Source organism: Arachis ipaensis, chromosome B7, assembly GCF_059453495.1.
Source record: "Arachis ipaensis isolate K30076 ecotype BB chromosome B7, ASM5945349v1, whole genome shotgun sequence".
NCBI classification, from domain to species: Eukaryota; Viridiplantae; Streptophyta; class Magnoliopsida; order Fabales; family Fabaceae; genus Arachis; species Arachis ipaensis.
Window position 1 is genome coordinate 85,011,682 of NC_142442.1, and position 23,224 is coordinate 85,034,905.

The following is a 23,224-nucleotide window of genomic DNA, read 5'->3' on the forward strand; positions in this document are numbered from 1 at the left end:
GGACAACCTTGTGTTTAAGACTCAAGGATCTCCTTCTGTAACCATGGAGAGTAAGCATGAAAAGCTTCTATCACTGCAGAGTCAACCAAAGCACCCACAGTCAAACTTTAAGTTTGGTGTTGGGAGGCTACAACCAAACTCTAAGTTTGGTGTTGAACCCCGACATTCAAACTCTAAGTTTGGTGTTGGGAGGTTCCAACCTTGCTCTGATTATTTGTGAGGCTCCATGAGAGCTCACTGTCAAGCTATTGACATTAAAGAAGTGCTTGTTGGGAGGCAACCCAATGTTATTTAATCATATCTATTTTATTTTCTTTTTGTTATTTTGTGTTTTATTAGGTTGATGATCATGTGAAGTCACAAAAACTACTGAAAAATAAAAAAATAGAATGAAAAATAGCATTGAAAATAGCACACCCTGGAGGAAAGCAGTCTGGCGTTTAAACGCCAGAAACAAGCATCTGTCTGGCATTTAACGCCAGAAACAAGCACCAAGCTGGCGTTTAATGCCAGAAACCAACATCTGCCTGCCGTTAAACGCCAGAAACAAGCTACATTTGGGCATTTAACGCCAGAAAGAGGCAGCAGTCTGGCGTTAAACGCCAGGATTGCACAGCAAGGGCATTTTACATGCCTAATTGGAGCAGGGATGTTAAGTCCTTGGCCCCACTGGATCTGTGGACCCCACAGGATTCCTACCACTTCTTCTCTCATCTTCACACCTTTTCATAACATTCTTCCTCAATTAACCTCCACCAATCACCTCCATTACTCCTCCAAAACCATCATACAACCCACCTATACCCACCCACTTAAATTCAAACCATCACTCTTTCCTTTTCACACATCATTACCACCTAAACCCCCCAGGCCGAACCATTCACACACCTCCATCTTTTCCATCTCTTCTTCTTTTCATCCTTTCTTCTTTTGCTCGAGGACGAGCAAATATTTTAAGTTTGGTGTGAAAAAAGCATTGCTTTTTTTGTTTTTTCATAACCACTAATGCCTCAAGGGATGCACTTCCCACCACAAAACTATTGGGAGCAAATCAACACTTCCCTAGGAGAATTAAGTTCCAACATGGGACAACTAAGGATGGAGCACCAAGAGCACTCCATCATCCTCCATGAGATTAGAGAAGATCAAAGAGCTATGAGGGAGGAGCAACAAAGACAAGGAAGAGACATAGAGGAGCTCAAGAGCACCATTAGTTCTTCAAGAAGAGGAAAACGCCACCCTCACTAAGGTGGACCCGTTCCTTAATCTCCTTGTTCTTACTTTCTGTTTTTCATTTATTATGCTTTATATTTTATTTATGTTTGTGTCTTTACTATATGATCATTAGTGTCTAAGTGTCTATGCCTTAAAGTTATGAATATGAATCCATCACCTCTCTTGAATGAAAAATATTTTAATTACAAAAGAACAATAAGTACAGGGTTTCAAATTCATCCTTGAAACTAGTTTAATTATTTTGATGTGGTGACAATACTTTTTGTTTTCTGAATGAATGCTTGAACAGTGCATATGTCTTTTGAAGTTGATGTTTATGAATATTAAATATGTTGGTTCTTGAAGAATAAGGAAAAAGGAGACATGTTATTTGATAATCTGAAAAATCATAAAAATGATTCTTGAAGCAAGAAAAAGTAGTGAATACAAAAGCTTGTGAAAAAAAAAGAAAAAGAAAAATAGCGAAAAAAAAGAAAAAGAAAAAAAGCAAGCAGAAAAAGCCAAAAGCTCTTAAAACCAAAAGGCAAGAGCAAAAAGCCAATAGCCCTTAAAACCAAAAGGCAAGGGTAATAAAAAGGATCCAAGGCTTTGAGCATCAGTGGATAGGAGGGCCTAAAGGAATAAAATCCTGGCCTAAGCGGCTAAACCAAGCTGTTCCTAACCATGTGCTTGTGGCATGAAGGTGTCAAGTGAAAACTTGAGACTGAGCGGTTAAAGTCAAGGTCCAAAGCAAAAACAGAGTGTGCTTAAGAACCCTGGACACCTCTAATTGGGGACTTTAGCAAAGCTGAGTCACAATCTGAAAAGGTTCACCCAGTCATGTGTCTGTGGCATTTATGTATCCGGTGGTAATACTGGAAAACAAAGTGCTTAGGGCCACGGCCAAGACTCATAAAGTAGCTGTGTTCAAGAATCAACATACTGAACTAGGAGAATCAATAACACTATCTGAATTCTAAGTTCCTATAGATGCCAATCATTCTGAACTTCAATGGATAAAATCAGATGCCAAAACTATTCAAGAGGCAAAAAGCTACAAGTCCCGCTCATCTTATTGGAGCTAAGTTTCATTGATATTTTGAAATTTATAGTATATTCTCTTCTTTTTATCTTATTTGATTTTCAGTTGCTTGGGGACAAGCAACAATTTAAGTTTGGTGTTGTGATGAGCGGATAATTTATACGCTTTTTGGCATTGTTTTTACACAGTTTTTAGTATAATTTAATTAGTTTTTAGTATATTTTTATTAGTTTTTAACTAAAATTCACATTTCTAGACTTTACTATGAGTTTGTGTGTTTTTCTATTATTTTAGGTATTTTCTGGCTGAAATTGAGAGACCTGAGCAAAAATCAGATTCAGAGGTTGAAGAAGGACTGCAGATGCTATTGGATTCTGACCTCCCTGCACTCAAAGTAGATTTTCTGGAGCTACACAACTCCAAATGGCGCGATCTTAATTGAGTTGGAAAGTAGACATCCAGGGATTTTCAGCAATATATAATAGTCCATACTTTGCCCGAGTTTAGACGATGCAAGCTGGCGTTCAACGGCAGTTCCATGCTGCATTCTGGAGTTAAACACCAGAAATAGGTTACAAAGTGGAGTTAAACGCCATAAACAGGTTACAAACTAGCGTTCAACTCCAAGAGAAGCCTCTACACGTGTAAAGCTCAATGCTCAGCCCAAGCACACACCAAGTGGGCCCCAGAAGTGGATTTCTGCATCATTTACTCATTTCTGTAAACCCTAGTAACTAGTTTAGTATAAATAGGACTTTTTACTATTGTATTTACATCTTTGGAACATCTTTTGATCCTTTGATCCCGTTTAGGGGGCTGGCCATTCGGCCATGCCTGGACCTTATCACTTATGTATTTTCAACGGTAGAGTTTCTACACTCCATAGATTAAGGTGTGGAGCTCTGCTGTTCCTCATGAATTAATACAAAGTACTACTATTTTTCTATTCAATTCAAGCTTATTCCTTCTCTAATATATCCATTCGCACCCAAGAACATGATGAATGTGATGATTATGTGACGCTCATCATCATTCTCACACATGAACGCGTGCCTGACAAACACTTCCGTTCTACATGCAAACAAGCTAGAATGAGTATCTCTTAGATATCTAATACAGAGGACCGAGTCCGAGATATTAGAATCTTCATGGTATAAGTTAGAACCCATGGACGGCCATTCTTGAGATCCGGAAAGTCTAAACATTGTCTATGGTATTCCGAGTAGGATCTAGGAAGGGATGGTTGTGACGAGCTTCAAACTCGCGAGTGCTGGGCGTAGTGACAGACGCAAAAGGATAGTAAATCCTATTCCAGTATGATCGAGAACCGACAGATGATTAGCCATGCAGTGACAGCGCATTGGACCATTTTCACAGAGAGGATGGGATGTAGCCATTGACAACGGTGATGCCCTACATAAAGCTTGCCATAGAAAGAAGTAGGAATGATTGGATGAAGACAGCAGGAAAGCAGATGTTCAGGAGGAACGAAAAGCATCTCTATATGCTTATCTGAAATTCTCACCAAAGAATTACATAAGTACCTCTATCTTTATTTTACGTTTTATTTATCTTTTTATTATCAATTCACCATAACCATTTGAATCTGCCTGATTGAGATTTACAAGGTTACCATAGCTTGCTTCAGGCCGACAATCTCCGTGGGATCAACCCTTACTCACGTAAGGTTTATTACTTGGACGACCCAGTGCACTTGCTGGTTAGTTGTGCGAAGTTGTGATAAATAGTTGAGATTACAATTGTGCGTACCAAGTTGTTGGCGCCATTGATGATCACAATTTCGTGCACCAACTCCCCAGTTCTCTATCCTAAGTTTCTGCACGATTTTGGTTATGAGTTTTGAGTAGATTTTGTGGTTTTGCTTGTTTTGGTGATCTCTAGTAGCGGGTAATTGTTGGATTTTACCCCTAATCTCGTAGGATACGGTAAGGAACCTCTTTATCCTTGTAGTTTGGTATAGTATGAGCTTTAGTTGTTGATGTATGGTTATGTTTAATGTATGAAGCTTGTTTTTGGAGTTGGTGGTGGCTTTTGGTCTGGCTTGATAGTTTGGAGCTTGGTGGAAGCTTGATTTGAATCAAGTTTGGTGTTGGAACATACTGGGAATCGGCCAAGGTATGGTTTTGGTTTCCTTTATGTAATATGTAATGTTTCTGGACACTTAGGCTAGTGACCTATAGGACAGGATTGAATTACATTGGTTGTTGGGATTGTTGCATGATGATGATGTATAATGATTTGTGGATTTGAGTTGTTGAATGATGATTTATGATGAATTATGATGGGTTTATGATTTTTGAGTATATTGGTGAATTATGATGTTGTAATGATAATATGGTGTGAAATATTTAGATTGAGGTGAAATGAGATTGAGAGTGATACTTGGTATTGATAGATGATGATTATTGATAAATTGTGTTGGTGGGTGATGAGATTTGAAGATGGATGTTGATGGTGCTCTTATGGTTGGTTAGTGTAGTTGGTTGATGATGATTATGAGTGTTTATGATGGTTTTGGATGTTGATGATTAAGGATTTTGATGGTTTTAAATGGTGTAAATCGGGATATTATAGATGATTGACTTGAGAGAGGAATAGTATGGACCTTAATGTTGTTTTGGTATTGTTTGGGTTATGATTAGTTTGGTTTTGAATTTTGAGATTTGGTGAATTTGAGGTTAAGAGGTTTTTGGGGGAAAATGGATTTTTGTTGAACTTTGTCTGATCATAACTTTTGCCTCGATTTTCAAAATTTGTTGAAATTTAATTGAAATTAAAGATTATTGAAAACTCTTCAAATTGATATAAAGTTTTTAAAATTTGGAATTTTGTAGAGGGAGTTATGATCATTCAAAGTTGGTGTTGACAATCTGAAATTCTGCAGATTTGTAGAATTTTAGGATTTTTGATATGTGCGCATGCACAAACCTGCACAAATCTCATTCTGTGCAGACGCACAGACCTGTGCATACGTACATGCAGGAAAAGGCTTACTGCTTGCAGCGTTATCACAACTTGTGCGCGCGCACATCAATGAAGAATTACGACCTATGCGGACGCACAGCCCTGTGCGCACGCACAAGTCGGGAAGGGTCGTCTGTTGGGGGCGCTCGCACAGCTTGTGCGAGTGAACAGGCTTGTAAATTTTAGTACCTGTGCATATGCACACCCCTATGCATACGCACACTTTCAAAATCTTCCTGGGTGTGCGCACGCACACCCCTGTGCATCCGCACACGCCCTGTTTCACAAATTTAAACTTGTTTTCAACTATTTCACCTTCCCAACAAGGTTGTAAGCTTCTATAACACCTTTGTAAGGCTTTCGGGCTTATTTTTGAGTATGGGAATAAGGGAAATAGGCTAAGGGTTTTGGTTGATGATTATTTTGAAAAGTTAGCAAACGGAGGATTAGGTTTCTGGTGTACTGAGGACGGGTCTGGTAGAGTGTCAGGGAAGAAAGATGTATGATTTGAGAAATTGATGAGCAACGGGGTTCAGAATGGAACTTAGGAAAATGATGACGGTTGTGCCAAGTATGATTAGAAGTGTGCTATGAGGAGTGGCCTCTGAGTTTGATTACTTGATTATATTATGCTTTGCTATCTGTCGTAGGGGCTGTGGCAGTATCCCGCCTACGTTCGGATGAGAGGCTTGAAGCTAAACTTCTCACTCATATTGATTTCTCCAGAGGAAGGTGGTAGGGCACGCTCCCTCAGAATATTTCCCTCTGAAAGGAGAAGGTGGTAGGGCACATCCCCTCGGAATTTTCCTCCTAAGCATGGGTTTCTCTCTAATTGCAAGGTTGTAGGGCACGGACCCATGGAATCATGCGACAACTAGAGGAAGGTAGCAGGGCATGCTCCCTCGGAATATTTCCCTTTGAAAGGAGAAGCTGGTAGGGCACTCTCGCTCGAAATTTTCCTCCTTATGCGCAATAGAGAGACTAATCCGGGAGTTATCGACCGGATTTGCTGTTGGGTTTGGCACAATAACCGACATGTGATATCACAGCCAATAGGGCAGACATTCATCACATGCATTTTCTATATGCTTGCTTGCTTTGTTTACTTGAGTTTGCCTAATTTTATAACATGCTTACTTACTTCTTGAATTACTTGCTGTAAATGAATTCTATCTATGTTTTACTTGCCTTCATTATTTGTGGTTATCCGATGATAGGAGGTTAGGTAGGCGGTGCTGATGGGATCGCACGGAGGTTAGGCTGGCGAGGGCTATGGGATACAGTGGTGTGATTAGCATTAGTTAGAAATCCCCTAAGTTTAGATGACGCAATTTATGGTTTAAGTCCTTTATTTATTTATTTATGTTAAGCTTGAATATCCGTATGTGATGTGAAGTTCTAGGATTGCCTTCGGCGTCCCGGAGCCTTACATCTTACATCATTGGGCACTGTTATCATACTGAGAACCTCCGGTTTTCATTCCATACTTTGTTGTTGTTTTTCAGATGCAGGACGTAATCTACCTCGGTGAGATTGCGGATATGGTGACAGAGTAGAGTATGGTTCGTTCCTTGTTTATTTCTGTTTTGCTTTCGTCATAGTATTCTTTCACCTTTTGTATAATTATCTTCATGGCCTTAGAGGCTTACTTGAGAGATGGGTTGTATAAGCTGTTTTAATTCTAAAACTTTGTATCTGTCCATTTGTAACTAGTCGGCTTAAACTCCGCAAGCTGTGGCTAGTTCTCTATGATTATTATATTCTTATATTTATATATGTTTTATTCTCTTATACCTATACCTTGTATCTTATGCGTTAGCTTCGTGTGAACATTTCCGTGCATACGTAATTCTATTTTTGAGTTCAATCCTTCATCAGGCTTCTAGAATATATTACTTCCTTCTATATATATATATATGTATAAGCCTTAGAACTGTCATAACCTCTGATTAACCTTTGCTTTACAGCTAGAGGTAAAGCTTAGGATAATTGGGGTGTTACAAACAGTGCCTAATAAGTAAGATGTAAGGCTCTGGGACGCCGAAGGCAATCCTAGAACTTCACATCAAATACGGATATTCAAGCTTAGTATAAATTAAATAAATAAAGAACTTAAAAGATAAACTGGGTTATCTAGAATTAGGAGAACTCTAACTAATGCTAATCACATCGCTGTATCCCACAGCCTTAACCAACCTAACCTCCGTGCGATTCCATCGCCACCGCCTACCTACCTCCTAAGCACCAGACAAACACAAGTAATACAAGAAAGTAAATCACAAGTAATATACATGTACATCAAGTAAAACAACTAGCAAATAAGCATATTATTCATTTAGGCATGATATGCAATTAGGCAAAGCAAACAAAACACATAGTAGATGCACATGATGAATGCCTGTCCTATTGGATCGTGATATCACTTGTCAGTCTATGAATGCCAACCCGACACATCCTTTCGGATGTCGCCTTTCTGCCACGTCTGAGGATATCGCGCCTGGCACGCTTTCGTTCCGAGGATATAGTGTCTGGCACACTCTTGTGGCAGAGAAGGAAAACAACAACAACATCTATTTCATCATAAATCATTCCAAGGATATAGTGCCTGGCACACTTTCCACATCCAATAAGTCCATCCACCTCAAATCATCACCAGTCATCACCATTTCTCATCTCAATCCACATTCAATTATCAATTCTCAACATTCCAAGTATATAGTGCCTGGCACACTCTCCACATCCAATTACTCATGCAGCAGAGAAATCTGCCACGCCGGAGATATAGGCTCTGCACACTCCCACATAATCCAACACTTTCCTCATTATTCCTTTCCAAGTTCTCAACTCATCACAACCATCATCAATTCATAATTTTTCATTCCGAACTCATTGGTCCATCAATTTCTCAACTCGTTGTCAGTAATCACCAAGTTCACTACTCTTCCTTCTCTCTCAACCAAACTCATCCTCAATACACCAGAAACCTAAACCTCCATTCTCTAACTTTCCAAAGTAAAATCCAAATTAAATCTCCTAGGACCTTTCCCAGGTTTTGATACCCGAAAATAAGCCTAGGAGTCTTAAATAGGTGTCACAGAAGTTTACAAGCTTGTTGGGAAGGTGAAACAGTTAAAAACAAGATTTTAGTTGAAAAATAGGGCATGTTCATACGCACAGGGGTGTGCGTGCGCCCGCCCAAGAAAGTTTCCAAATGTGTGCGTACACATAGAGGTGTGCATATGCACAGGTAGTAAAATTTTCAACTCTGTTCATCTGCACAAGGCGTGCGAACGCCCTCAACAGAGTGCACCTTCTAACGTGTGCGTGCACACAGGTTGGAAAACTTTGTTGGTTATGTGCGCGCACAGAGCGTGCTAGCACTCCCATCAGTAGACGTCTCCCCGTGTGTGCGTACGCACAAGGTTGTGTGTGCGCACAGGTTCAAAAATCTACGGGGTGTGCATGTGCACAAGGCTGTGCGTGCGCACACAAACCAGAAATTACAAATTCTGTAGAATGCACAGAATTCAGATTTCGATACCAAACTTTGTATGATCATATCTTTCTTTACGTAATTCAGATTTCCACAAAATTTAAAACATTTTAAATCTTGTTAAATTATCTTTTGTTTGATATAAAATACATCAAATTCCAACAACCGTAGCTCAAGATATGATCCATCAAAGTTAGCTCAAAACTCATTTTTACCAAAAATTCACAAGTTCTAAACTTTCCAAATTCTCAACCAAAATCATATCAAAACCATACCAAACTCCAATTTATTTCATAACTCACCCTTTGTGTCACAATTCACCCTTCATACCAAATTTTCCTTCACATTTCATTATTGTCATTCTTAAATATCAAATATATACACTATAATCATTCCTCCACTAACACATTCATCAATCATCATTCTATCACTATCAATCTTCATCATCAACCTCATTCATACTCCATATCAATAATCAGCAATATTACTCATCCAAATTTATCGTACATCATACAATCAACAACATTATTTAACAACACAAACAACATTAATAATTCCTCATACATAAATACTTTACTTACCACCCATTATTATCATAAAAGTGACCCAACACCAACCTTACATACCATCAATAACCCACCAATCTTAACACAACATCAACCACAAGATTAAAAATACAAAATTATTATCAACATATATTATAACACATCACAATGATGAATATCCTTTACTCCAACCCATCACAAATATTTTACATTAACTTATTACCTTAAATTCTCATAATCCTCATTATCCATCAATAGAACTAATCACCATCAATACTCATCAATACCAATAATTTGCCGACATCATTTAGAACATTGAAATGAGACCCATTACCTGGTTGATGTCTAACAGCAGTTACAGGCCCAGTGTTCTACCCAGGGCGGCGCAGCAGTTGACTGGACATCTAGGGATAAAGCACTGTTTCGGTGCGGGCAAGTAGTCTCTCCACGTAAAAAAATATACAACCAACAATTACATCAATTCACATATAATTATTCATACGCCAACATCATTCAATCCTATCTTAGGGTTAACTAGTCTAAGTGTCCAGAAACATTGCATATTACACAAAGGAAACCGAAACCATATCTTGGCCGATTATCCTCCAAGACAACTCCAAAAAGTACCAAAGCTCAATCACCAAAATCAAAATCTAAAAACCACAACATACACACTACAAGGGCTGATATGGAACTTTACCTTGTCCAAAGAGGATTGGGGCAATTTCCAAAACCACAAAATCTACTCAAAAACTATATCCAAAAATGCATAGAAACTAGGGCAGAGAACTAGAGTATGAGCTTCGATTTCTTACCAAATTTTCTTAGATAGAAATAAAGAGCTCGGCAAGAGCTTCGCGTGATTGCAAATGGCTCATCAATCGGAGTTCCGTAGCTCAAGTTATGGCTCCCGGAAGATGATGATGAATAGTAACATCACCTCTTCTCCTCTCTTCTCTCAAATCACGCCTCTCTCACTTTGGAGGGTAAAAATGAGCTGAGTTGCTCATTTAACTCACTTATATATGTTGGGCCTTGGGCCCGATTTTGGCCCGGTCTAACTCGTTAGCTTTTTTGGTCCGTTTGGCCCACTTTGGGCCAAAACCTTTAAGATTAGTGCCCGGTTTTCAATTCTAAATTATTTTTGTCCTTTCAACCCAACAAATCAATTTTCAAAATCTTATTTTTCCAAAATGCACGGTACTGGACAGACTAAAGCCGGTACTGCCAGCTTAAGCACCAGTACGTATTTTTACAAAAACTTGTCGCAAAAGATACATTTTCCATCTTAGAAAAATTCATTGAAATTAAATTTCACCTTTATGTATTCAAATTAAAACTTCTTAATTTTGAATCTATCTCGGTCACTTAAAATTATTATTTTTATTGAAACGGTTTTATGGAAAAACTCCGGTTCTTACATTTTCCCCTCCTAATAAAATTTTTGCTCTCGAAAATTCAAATTACTAGGTATACCCTCCTTGAAGCGCTCTACCGGGTGGATATTCCCTTTCTCCTTCCGCTGCGTCACTCTGATTATCATCATTAAGAATCTGAACTATGTGGCTATATGCCTCAAAAGCCTCTTTCTCTTGGTCCCTCCAACAAATTTTAAAATCCTAATAATCTATCACAACAACTTTATGTGCTTACCTCGCATTAGCGGATCCGACTCAGTCGCCTCTTTTGCATCCTTGGTGAACACACGGCCTGGTCATTGATTCTGATCCATGTCCTGGTTTCCCTTACGATGGCAGTTCTTGGCTAGGTGCCCAGGTAGTCCACAAGCATAACACAGGTGACCCCCCTTCATATGGTGAAACTGGGCATTGTTGTCCCTTCTGAAGTTCCCTTGACCTTGCATGTAAACCCCGTTAAATAGGTGAATAACTTAGTTTTTAATAAAGAAAATTAGAAATGCAAATATTATATTAAATTAGGATAGAGCTCATCGAAACGATAATTTTGACACTAATTTCGAAGAAAACGGTTCAAGATTGGACTAAACGGATCGAACCGGTTGGATTGGGCACAAACCGGGCCCGTGGGCCCAACCGGCCTAGCTCATTTAAGTGAGCACGGTTCCCTTTCTTCCTCATTTAAGCAAACACTGAATGTCACCAAACAGGGAGAAGAAGGAAGAAACCCCCTCCCAACGTTTACAATAAACTTCAACTTGTCGTAACTCCTCCGTCCGAGCTCCGATTGCCGCACCGTTTGCGGTCACGCGACCATTGCATTGAGCTCTACGTTTCTACTAGAACAATTTCATAGTTAACCTGCTATTTCACCTCAGCCTCTTTTTCCCCAATTTTTGGAAAATTAAGTGGAGATATTAAATTTCTTTACTCTTTGATATTTTAGGATCCAATTAGCTTGAGGAAAATGTTCACTCTTGCTTATGTGAAGCTTAGGTAAGGTGAGGATATAATAATTCTATCTAAATATTCGGAATTGATGTTTTGGGAATTAAATTGGGTATATATGTGTTATGAATGTCTATTAGGTTGTGAATAAATAATTGGAGCTGGAAATTGTGAATACCGAAACTTGGAGGAAGCTGGTTAGTTGAGGTTTTAGGGGATGTGATTAGTTTTAAAAAATTTCCTTGGTCATTACAAGGAAAATCGGCTAAGTTATGGTTTAGGTTTCTTGCATTTAATATATAATGTTTTGTGAAAACTTAGGCTAGATGACTGTAGGATAGGTTGGAATGCATGTGTATATATATATGTTGTTAGTGGCTTGTGAGAAAACATGTTTGGCTTGGTCTTGGTTGATTAATTGATGGTTTGGAGAAATATTGATTTGAGGTATATTTGTTGTGGTGGTTGTTGTGATGATAAGGAAGGCCATGTTGTATTATAAGCCTAGGTTTTGTAAACTATGGTTCTTGGTTGGTTTTGGTTGATGGATTTGAATATTGTAAGTGTATTATTGTCAATTTAAGGTAGGTTTATTGTGTTGATTGTTAAAAGAATGAGAAAGGGGTATATTGTATTGAAGAATGCAGGTTTAGAGGTGAAAGGAATGGAATTATTGAATGAAAATGAGGTTTGGAATTGTTTGCAAAACTTTGGTTTTGGACTTAAATTCGGTGGGCCATAACTTGGCTTCCGAAACCCCAAATTGATTTCAACTTATTTTAAATAAAAATTGGGTTCGTGAAGCTTATGCCGTTCGAAGAACGGAAGAAAAACAATTTAAAATGACTGAGTTATGCCTACCGGAAATTTTGGTGTGGATTTTGTAATGTTGCAGGTGAGATTTAAATGATTGTGCAGCTCTCTGGTTGATCCTTTTTTTTAAAGAATGTATGTCCACGCGTACGTGTGGCATGGATTTCTGGCAATGCGTACGCGTCTGGTCCCATGCGTAAGCGTAAGGAGCTACAAGTACGTCCATGTGTATGCGTGATTCATGCGTACGCGTGATATGAAGTTTTCACCTATGCGTATGCATGACAAGGGACGCGCGCGTGAGCTGCACCTCTACACTCCCACGCGTACGCGTGGACCATATTTCAACAAACATGGTTTTGGAATCTTAAACCATATTTCAAACTTCTAAACCTCTATCTTCATTCCTTTAATCATATATGGTAGTATTAAACTTGATAATCAGATGAAGCTAGAAAATGGGGATAACTTGGAGGTGAAGTAAGGCCAAAAAGTGATGAATTGATTATGGTATGTTACGGATGATCATGTATGATACTTGGCTTGATAATCAAATGAATGATCATGTATGATACTTGGCTTGAATGATTAAATGATCTGGGATACTAGATTCCCTGGGTAAAGTACCGTGGCTTGCCACCAGGTGTACCAGGTTGAAACTCGATACTCTGTTAACCATACGATGTAAGGGTGACCGGGCACTTATAAATTCCTAGGAATGTTAATCCCCATTGAGTAATATTAGTTATTTGAGAAAAAAACTATGCATAGACTCTTGGGGATGCACGTCGAGGGACAGTCTAAGGTTTTCGAACTTGTCGGGTTGGCTGGATAACCGACAGATGAGCCTCATCAGCCATATGACAGGCATGCATCATATGCATACTACTTGAATTACTTGTTACCTGCAGTATTTGTAACCTTCTTGTTCTTGCCTTTATCTGTTTATTTGTCTGTGAAATACTGACAGAAATGGAGATTTGGAGGAATGACAGTATGGGATTTAGATTTAAGATTAAGTTAAGTTAGGCATAGATACTCTTAGAAAACCACCTTTTATGGCTTCTGTTTAATACTTTAATCTCTATAAATCTGAGTGTCAGTGTTCTAGGATTGCCTCTGGCATTCCCAGGACCTTATATATTATCTGTGTGTGTGTGTGTGTGCGTGTGTGTCTGTGTGTGTGTCTGTGTATTCTCCGGCCAGTCTTGACTTCGCAGGCTGAGTTAGGAGCTTGTTACTTTGTATCTTTGACCCTCTGTTCTTGTTTTTTGTTACTTTATACTTAACAGCTATAGCTTTCTTAGTATGCAAGATAACTCGTTTCTTGGTCGTTGCGCTTTTATTTCGTGATTTTTATTTCCTCTATTCTTCAAGGCTCCTAGTATATTATAATCTTTCTGCTATTATATGTACACATTTTATTCGATAGGTCGTAATACCACACCACCTCTATTTTACGGCTTAAGGGTAAAACTCAGTGTGGTAGGGTGTTACATTGCAGATGCTGAGGAGTATGTCCATCTTTCTTAAAGTTCTGTCCCCTTGGTCCAAGGTGATAATCACGTTCCTTACTAGTGTTTCCTCCAGGAGTGTCCCTTGACGAGGCTACTGTCTTTGCATATTCCTCAACAACTCTTGCCTTGTTCACCACATTGGAGAAAATTCGAATCTCCAAAGGAGCCGCAGCAGTCATGATATCATCCTTCAAGCCCCTTTGATACTTGATGCACTTCCAGCTTTCGTAGGTCTCTGGGGTACCCTGACACACGCTAGAGAACCTACAGAGCTCCTCAAATTGGCTAGTATAGTCCGCCACAGACAAGGAACCCTACTTCAGCTGCATAAGTTCCATCTCCTTCGCTTCCCTTGCAGATTTAGGAAAGTACTTCTTATAGAAGGCCGTCTGAAATACATCCCAAGGGATATCGGTATTCTGAAGCTGTAGTAAACAGCATTCTCCTTGCCACTAGTGTTGAGCCTTTCCCAAAAGCTGATATGCAGCAAACTCCACATACTGGTTATGCCTGTAACGCACGCTCCATGGCTTGAAACCAATTATCCGCTTCTGCAGGATTGGTCGAACCTTTGAAGCTTGGCGGATGAAACTTGAGAGAAGTAGCCAAGGTCATCGTAGCACCACCCATGTTATCACCATTTCCTTCAGCATTATCATTCCCGTCTCCATCGCCATTCCCGTTTCCAGCCGGTTGACCCAACCTTTGCAGAGTCGCAGCAGCATTTGCTTCCATGGTATTCGCAAGGTTAGCCATTGCTGTCATGAATTCGGCATGGTTATCGGCTGGTTGCGCATATCTACTCTCTACACCAAACAATCGATATCAAGGTGATCAATCTCAATATCAAAAGTCTAGTGCTTTAATTATCCCAAAAAGGCACTCACAAACAACTATGCTATGAAATATCAATGAGATAACCTAAATAGCATCAAAGAAAAAGACACAGAGTAGGCATTGAAGCACAATTGATCCATCCTTCAGGCTCACGAGGAAGAACCGCTCTGATACCACTAAATGTAACACCCTAATTACCCTAAGCCTTACCTCGCGTCGTAAAGAAAAGGTTAATCAAAGGTTACGACAAATTCTAAAGCTTATACATATTTATATAGAAGGAAATAATATATTCTAGAAGTCCGATGTAGGATACAGCTCAAAAGCAGGATTTGAAAAGCGCAAAACGTACCCACGAAGCTACAAACTTAACGCATAAGATATAGATATAATATAACAGAATATAAGAGTATAATAGCATGAAGATCTAGTCACGGCTCGCGGAGTTTAAGCTGGATAGCTATATACAGACCATACAGACATCTAAAAGTTAAAACAGCTTATAAAAGTTTTTCTCTCAAAGTAAGTGTTCATACCCTGGACCGAGCTATGAGGTCCGGGTTGGACTTAAGTAAAATGGCTGACCTCTTTAAAGGTTGGTCGATCAACGAACTCTCCACAAAAGCGTTTGGACCATCACCACAAAGGCCCAAAGAGATCCAAAGTAAAAGAACCGCCACCTACTAGAAGGCAGTTGGCCTAAAAAGATGATCTCACTCACGAAAGATAAGATAAGATAAACTTATCTAAAAGGAAGATCGCAAAACACTACTATAAATACACCGGAGCACCCATGTATAAATCATATTCTAATTCTACTAAAAAACCTGCCTAAGGCCCGTACTGACTTAAGCATCGAAGTCTCTTGCAGGTACCGCCCCCCTCTGGTGAACAAAGGCCAGCAACAACTCCTACTCCAATAAGTCGGTCACGACACCTTTGGCCCAACAAAAGGTCTCGTCCGAGATCAGCCACCCAGTTTCAAGTAACCCCCAGAATAGTAAGCCTCTACGTAAAAGTAAATACAAAAGTGAGAGATAATCCAAAATAAGCAAAAAGACTCCAAAACAGATAGAGATCTTCCACTCTGTCACCACCAAAACAACTCACCGAGGTGAGTTGCGACCTGCATCTGAAAAACAACAACAGAATATGGTATGAGAACAAGAGGTTCTCAGTAGGGTAACAGTGCCCAATAAGTAAGATGTAAGGCTCCGGGACGCCGAAGGCAATCATAGAACTTCACATCAAATACGGATATTCAAGCTTAGAATAAATTAAATAAATAAAGAACTTTAAAAATAAACCGGGTTATCTAAACTTAGGGAAATTCTAACTAATGCTAAACACACCGCTGTATCCCATAGCCTTCACCAACCTAACCTCCGTGTGATCCCCTCGCCACCGACTACCTATCCTCTTCCGCACCAGACAATCACAGTTAATGCGAGGAAGTAAATCACAAATATTATTTATATATAACAAGTAATTCAAGAAGCAAGTAGGCATATTATACAAGTAGGCAAACTCAAGTAATCAAAGCAAACAAACATATAAGAGATGCACACGATGAATGCTTGTCCCAGTGGCTAGTGATATCACTTGTTGGTCTATAAATGCCCACCCGACACATCCTTTCAGATGTAGCTTTTTTGCCACACCCATGGATATAGTGCCGGGCACACTCTATTGATCCATGGATATAGTTCCAGGCACACTCTATTCACCCACGGATATAGTGTCGGGCACACTCGCATGCGTAACCCAAGGATATAGTGCCTGGCACACTCTTGCAGCAGAAAATATTATCAATCGTAATTCATTCCCAAGGATATAGTGCCTGACACTCTTTCCACATTCAACAAGATCATCATTCATTTTTGAGTTCTCATCGTACTTAACCCAAGGATATAGTGCCTCGCACACTGTCCATATTCAACAAGTCCATCAACCTCAAATCATCACTAGTCATTACCATTTTTCATCTCAAATCACTTTCAATTATCAATTCTCAACATTCCAAGGATATAGTGGCTGGCACACTTTCCTTCAATATCCATCAAGCTCACAATAACCATCATCAGTTTCTCAATTCATTATCAGTAATCACCAAGTTTACTACTCTTTCTTCTCTCTCAACCAAACTCATTGGTGCACGAAATTGTGATGTCCAGGCTCAAACAATCCCTGGCAACGTGAGCAACTTGGTACGTGCAATCGTGATTACACTTTGATTATGTAAAATTCATGGCTCTTTCTTTCCCTGGCAATGGCGCCAAGAACATGGTGCCAATACCATGGTTCACAACTTCGATACAACTAACCAGCAAGTGCACTGGGTCGTCCAAGTAATACCTTACGTGAGTAAGGGTCGAATCCCACGGAGATTGTTGGTATGAAGCAAGCTATGGTCACCTTGTAAATCTCAGTCAGGCAGATATAAATTGATAATGGTGTTTTCGAATAATAAATAATAGAATAGGGATAGAGGTACTTATGTAAATCATTGGTAGGAATTTCAGATAAGCGAATGGAGATGCTTTTCGTTCCTCTGAACCTCTGCTTTCCTGCTATCTTCATCCAATCAGTCTTACTCCTTTCCATGGCTGGCTTTATGCAAGGGCATCACCGTTGTCAGTGGCTACATCCCCTCCTCTCAGTGAAAGATATGCTCACATGCTCTGTCACAGCACGGCCATTCATCTGTCGGTTCTCGATCATGCTGGAATAGGATTCACCCTCCTTTTGCGTCTGTCACTAACGCCCAGCACTCGCGAGTTTGAAGCTCGTCACAGTCATTCAATCATTGAATCCTACTCGGAATACCACAGACAAGGTTTAGACTTTCCGGATTCTCTTGAATGCCGCCATCATTCTAGCTTACGCCACGAAGATTCTGGTTAGGAGATCTAAGAGATACTCATTCTAGCTTAATTCATGTAGAACAGAAGTGTTTGTCAGGCACGCGTTCATAAGGGAGAAGGATGATGAGCGTCACACATAATCATCACCTTCATCACGTTCTTGGGTGCAAATGGATATCTTAGAAGCGAAATAAGATGAATTGAATAGAAAACAGTAGTACTTTGCATTAATCTTTGAGGAACAGCAGAGCTCCACACCTTAATCTATGGAGTGTAGAAACTCTACCGTTGAAAATACATAAGTGAAGGTCCAGGCATGGCCGAGATGGCCAGCCCCCTAAACGAGATCAATAGTCTCCTAAGATGAACAATGGAATAAAACTGAGACCAAAGATTCCTAATACAATAGTAAGAGGTCCTATTTATAATAAACTAGCTACTAGGGTTTACATGAGTAAGTATTTGATGTATAAATCCACTTCCGAGGCCCACTTGGTGTGTGTTTGGGCTGAGCTTAAGTGTTGCACGTGCAGAGGCCATTTGTGGAGTTGAACGCCAGTTTTTGTGCCAGTTTGGGCGTTCAACTCTGGTTTTGGATCCTTTTCTGGCGCTGGATGCCAGATTTGGGTAGAAAGCTGGCGTTGAATGCCAGTTTACATCGTCAATTCTTGGCCAAAGTATGAACTATTATATATTTCTGGAAAGCCCTGGATGTCTACTTTCCAACGCAATTGGAAGCGCGCCATTTCGAGTTTTGTAGCTCCAGAAAATTCACTTTGAGTGCAGGGAGGTCAGAATCCAACAGCATCAGCAGTCCTTTTTCAACCTCTGAATCTGATTTCTGCTCAAGTCCCTCAATTTCAGCCAGAAAATACCTGAAATCACAGAAAAACACACAAACTCATAGTAAAGTCCAGAAATGTGAATTTAACATAAAAACTAATGAAAACATCCCTAAAAGTGACTAGATCCTACTAAAAACATACTAAAAACAATGTCAAAAAGCGTATAAATTATCCGCTCATCACAACACCAAACTTAAATTGTTGCTTGTCCCCAAGCAACTGAAAATCAAATAGGAAAAAAAGAAGAGAATATACTATAAATTCCAAACTATCAATGAAACATAGCTCCAATCATATGAGCGGGACTTATAGCTTTTTGCCTCTTGAATAGTTTTAGCATCTCACTTTATCCATTGAGGTTCAGAATGATTGGCATCTATAGGAACTTCAGATTTCGAATAGTGTTATTGATTCTCCTAGTTCAGTATGATGATTCTTGAACACAGCTTCTTTATGAGTCTTGGCCGTGGCCCTAAGCACTTTGTTTTCCAGTATTACCACCGGATACATAAATGCCACAGACACATAATTGGGTGAACCTTTTCAGATTGTGACTCAGCTTTGCTAAAGTCCCCAATTAGAGGTGTCCAGGGTTCTTAAGCACACTCTTTTTTTTTGCTTTGGACCTTGACTTTAACCGCTCAGTCTCAAGTTTTCACTTGACACCTACACGCCACAAGCACATGGTTAGGGACAGCTTGGTTTAGCCGCTTAGACCAGGATTTTATTCCTTTAGGCCCTCCTATCCACTGATGCTCAAAGCCTTGGGATCCTTTTTATTTGCCGTTGCCTTTTGGTTTTAAGGGTTATTGGCTTTTTCTGCTTGCTTTTTCTTTTTCTTTCTATTTTTTTTCGCCTATTTTTTTCTTCTTTTTTTTTTCTGCAAGCTTTGTTCTTTGCTGCTTTTTCTTGCTTCAAGAATCATTTTTATGATTTTTCAGATTATCAAATAACATGTCTCCTAGTCATTATTCTTTCAAGAGCCAACATATTTAACATTCTTAAACAACAACTTCAAAAGACATATGCACTGTTCAAGCATACATTCAGAAAACAAGAAGCATTGTCACCACATCAATATAATTAGGCTAAGTTCAAGGATAAATTCGAAACTCATGTACTTCTTGTTCTTTTGAATTAAAACATTTTTCATTTAAGAGAGGTGATGGATTCATAGGACATTCATATCTTTAAGACAAAGTTACTAACTACTAATGATCATGTAATGAAGGCACAAACATAGATAAGCACATAACATAGAAAACGAAAAATAGAGAAAGTAAGAACAAGGAATGAGTCCACCTTAGTGATGTCCTTGAGCTCTTCTATGTCTCTTCCTTGCCTTGGCTGCTCTTCCTTCATTGCTTTTAGATCTTCTCTGATTTCATGAAGGATGATGGAGTGCTCTTGATGTTCCACCCTTAGTTGCTTCCAATAATTGTGTGGAAGAAAATGTATCCCCTGAGGTATCTCAGGGATCTCTTGATTTGCAGTCAAATGTTCTACCACTGAGCTATAGACCCTTGATGGAAGCTTTTGTCTTCCCTTTCCTCTTTCTAGAGGTTTCTCTGGCCTTAGGTGCCATCAATGGTTATGGAAAAAAACAAAAAAGCTATGCTTTTACCACACCAAACTTAGAATGTTGCTCGCCCTCGAGCAAAAGAAGAAAGAATAGAAGAAGAAGAAGAGGATATGGAGGAGATGGATGGAGGTGTGTATTCGGCCATATGGGTGGGATTGGGTGGGAGAGAGATGTTGAATTTTGAAGGTAGTGGTGTTTGGATGTGAGTGGTAAAGGGTTAATAAGGAAGAGTGTTTATTGGGAATAGAGGATGATTGAGAAGAGAGAAGAGAGTGAGTGGAGGTAGGTGGGGATCCTGTGGGGTCCACAGATCCTGAGGTGATCCTGTGAGGTCCCAGATCTTGAGGTGTCAAGGCATTTACATCCCTGCACCAATTTAGGCATGCAAAATGCCCTTGCACACAACTCTGGGCGTTCAGCGCCAGGTTGGTGCCCATTTTGGGCGTTCAACGCCCCTTTGCTGCCATTTCTGGCGTTGAACGCCAGAACCATGCTTGTTCTGGGCGTTCAGCGCCAGAACTATGCTCTGTTCTGGCGTTTGAACGCCAGACAGATGCTCCTCCAGGGTGTGATTTTTCTTCTGCTGTTTTTGATTCCGTTTTCAATTTTTATATTTATTTTGTGACTCCTCATGATCATGAACCTAAGAAAACATGAAAAACAATAAAAATAAGAATTAGATAAACATTGGGTTGCCTCCCAACAAGCGCTTCTTTAATGTCAATAGCTTGACAGTGGGCTCTTATGGAGCCTCACAGATGTGCAGAGCTTTGTTGAGACTCTCCAACACCAAACTTAGAGTTTGGATATGGGAGTTCAACACCAAACTTAGAGTTTGGTTGTGGCCTCCCAACATCAAACTTAGAGTTTGACTGTGGGGGCTCTGGTTGACTCTGCTTGGAGAGAAGCTTTTTCTGCTTCTTCTCCATGGTTGCAGAGGGAGATCCTTGAGTTTTGAATACAAGGGAGTTCTCATTCCATTGAAGGACTATTTCACCTCTGTCAACATCAATCACAGCTCTTGCTGTGGCCAGGAAAGGTCTTCCTAGGATGATGGATTCATCCTCTTCCTTTCCAGTATCCAGGACTATGAAATCAGCAGGGATGTAAAGGCCCTCAACCTTTACTAATACATCTTCTACTTGTCCATAAGCCTGTTTTCTTGAGTTGTCTGCCATCTCTAGTGAGATTTTAGCAGCTTGCACCCCATAGATTCCCAGTTTCTCTATTACAGAGAGGGGCATGAGGTTTATCCCTGAACCAAGGTCACACAGAGCCTTAAAGATCATGGTGCCTATGGTACAGGGTATTATGAACTTTCCAGGATCCTGTCTCTTCTGAGGCAATGTCAGTTGATCCAGATCACTTAGTTCATTGATGAACAAGGGAGGTTCAACTTCCCAAGTATCAATGCCAAATAATTTGGCATTCAGCTTCATGATTGCACCAAGAAACTTGGCAGTTTGCTCTTCAGTAACATCCTCATTCTCTTCAGAAGAGGAATACTCATCAGAGCTCATGAAGGGCATAAGGAGGTTCAATGGAATCTCTATGGTCTCTAGATGAGCCTCAGAGTCCCTTGGTTCCTCAGAGGGAAGCTCCTTATTGATCACTGGACGTCCCAGGAGGTCTTCCTCCTTGGGATTCACGTCCTCCACTCCCCTTGTAGGTTCGGCCATGGTGCTTATGTTAATGGCCTTGCACTCTCCTTTTGGGTTCTCTTCTGTATTGCTTGGGAGAGTACTGGGAGGGATTTCAGTGATCCTTTTACTCAGCTGGCCCACTTGTGCTTCCAAATTTCTAATGGAAGATCTTGTTTCATTCATGAAACTTACAGTGGCCTTAGACAGATCAGAGACTAAGTTTGCCAGATTAGAAGTATTTTGTTCAGAGTTCTCTGTCTGTTGCTGAGTGGATGATGGAAAAGGTTTGCTGTTGCTAAACTTGTTTCTTCCACCATTATTAAAGCCTTGTTGAGGCTTTTGATCCTTCCATGAGAAATTTGGATGATTTCTCCATGATGAGTTATAGGTGTTTCCATAAGGTTCACCTAAGTAATTCACCTCTGCTATTGCAGGGTTCTCAGGATCATAAGCTTCTTCTTCATAAGAAGCCTCTTGAGTACTGTTGGATGCAGTTTGTATTCCATGCAGACTCTGAGAGATCATATTGACTTGCTGAGTAAATATTTTATTCTGAGCCAATATGGCATTCAGAGTATCAACTTCAAGAACTCCCTTCTTCATAGGCGTCCCATTACTCATAGGATTCCTTTCAGAAGTGTACATGAACTGGTTATTAGCAACCATGTCAATGAGTTCTTGAGCTTCTGCAGGCGTTTTCTTTAGGTGAATGGATCCACCTGCAGAAGTGTCCAGTGACATTTTTGATAGCTCAGATAAACCATCATAGAATATATCCAGGATGGTCCATTCTGAAAGCATGTCAGAAGGACACTTTTTGGTCAACTGTTTGTATCTTTCCCAAGCTTCATAGAGGGATTCACCTTCTTTCTGTCTGAAGGTTTGAACATCAGCTCTAAGCTTGCTCAGATTTTGAGGAGGAAAGTACTTGGCTAAGAAAGCCGTGACCAGCTTATCCCAAGAGTTCAGGCTGTCTTTGGGTTGAGAATACAACCATAATCTAGCTCTGTCTCTTACAGCAAAAGGGAAAAGCATGAGCCTGTAGACTTCAGGATCTACTCCATTAGTCTTAACAGTATCACATATCTGCAAGAATTCAGTTAAGAACTGAAAAGGATCTTCAGATGGAAGTCCATGAAAGTTGCAGTTCTGCTGCATCAGAGAAACTAATTGAGGTTTCAGCTCAAAGTTGTTTGCTCCAATGGCAGGAATGGAGATGCTTCTTCCATGTACATTGGAATTAGGTGCAGTAAAGTCACCAAGCATCTTCCTTACATTATTATTATTTTCGGCTGCCATCTCCTCTTCCTGTTCGAAAATTTCTGAAAGGTTATCTCTGGATTGTTGTATTTTAGCTTCTCTTAATTTTCTCTTCAGAGTCCTTTCAGGTTCTGGATCTGCTTCCACAAGAATGTTCTTATCCTTGCTCCTGCTCATATGACAAAGAAGAAGGCACAGAAAAATAATAATAATAATA

At 39.8% G+C, this 23,224-nt stretch overlaps 1 non-coding gene across 1 annotated transcript; it reads left to right on the top strand.

The window, feature by feature from the left end:
• Positions 1 to 22,542: 22,542 nt before the first annotated feature.
• LOC148553220 (small nucleolar RNA R71) lies at positions 22,543 to 22,650 on the top strand. Its single transcript, XR_015893197.1, has one exon. It is a non-coding gene; the product is annotated as a small nucleolar RNA R71 (small nucleolar RNA).
• Positions 22,651 to 23,224: the final 574 nt, after the last annotated feature.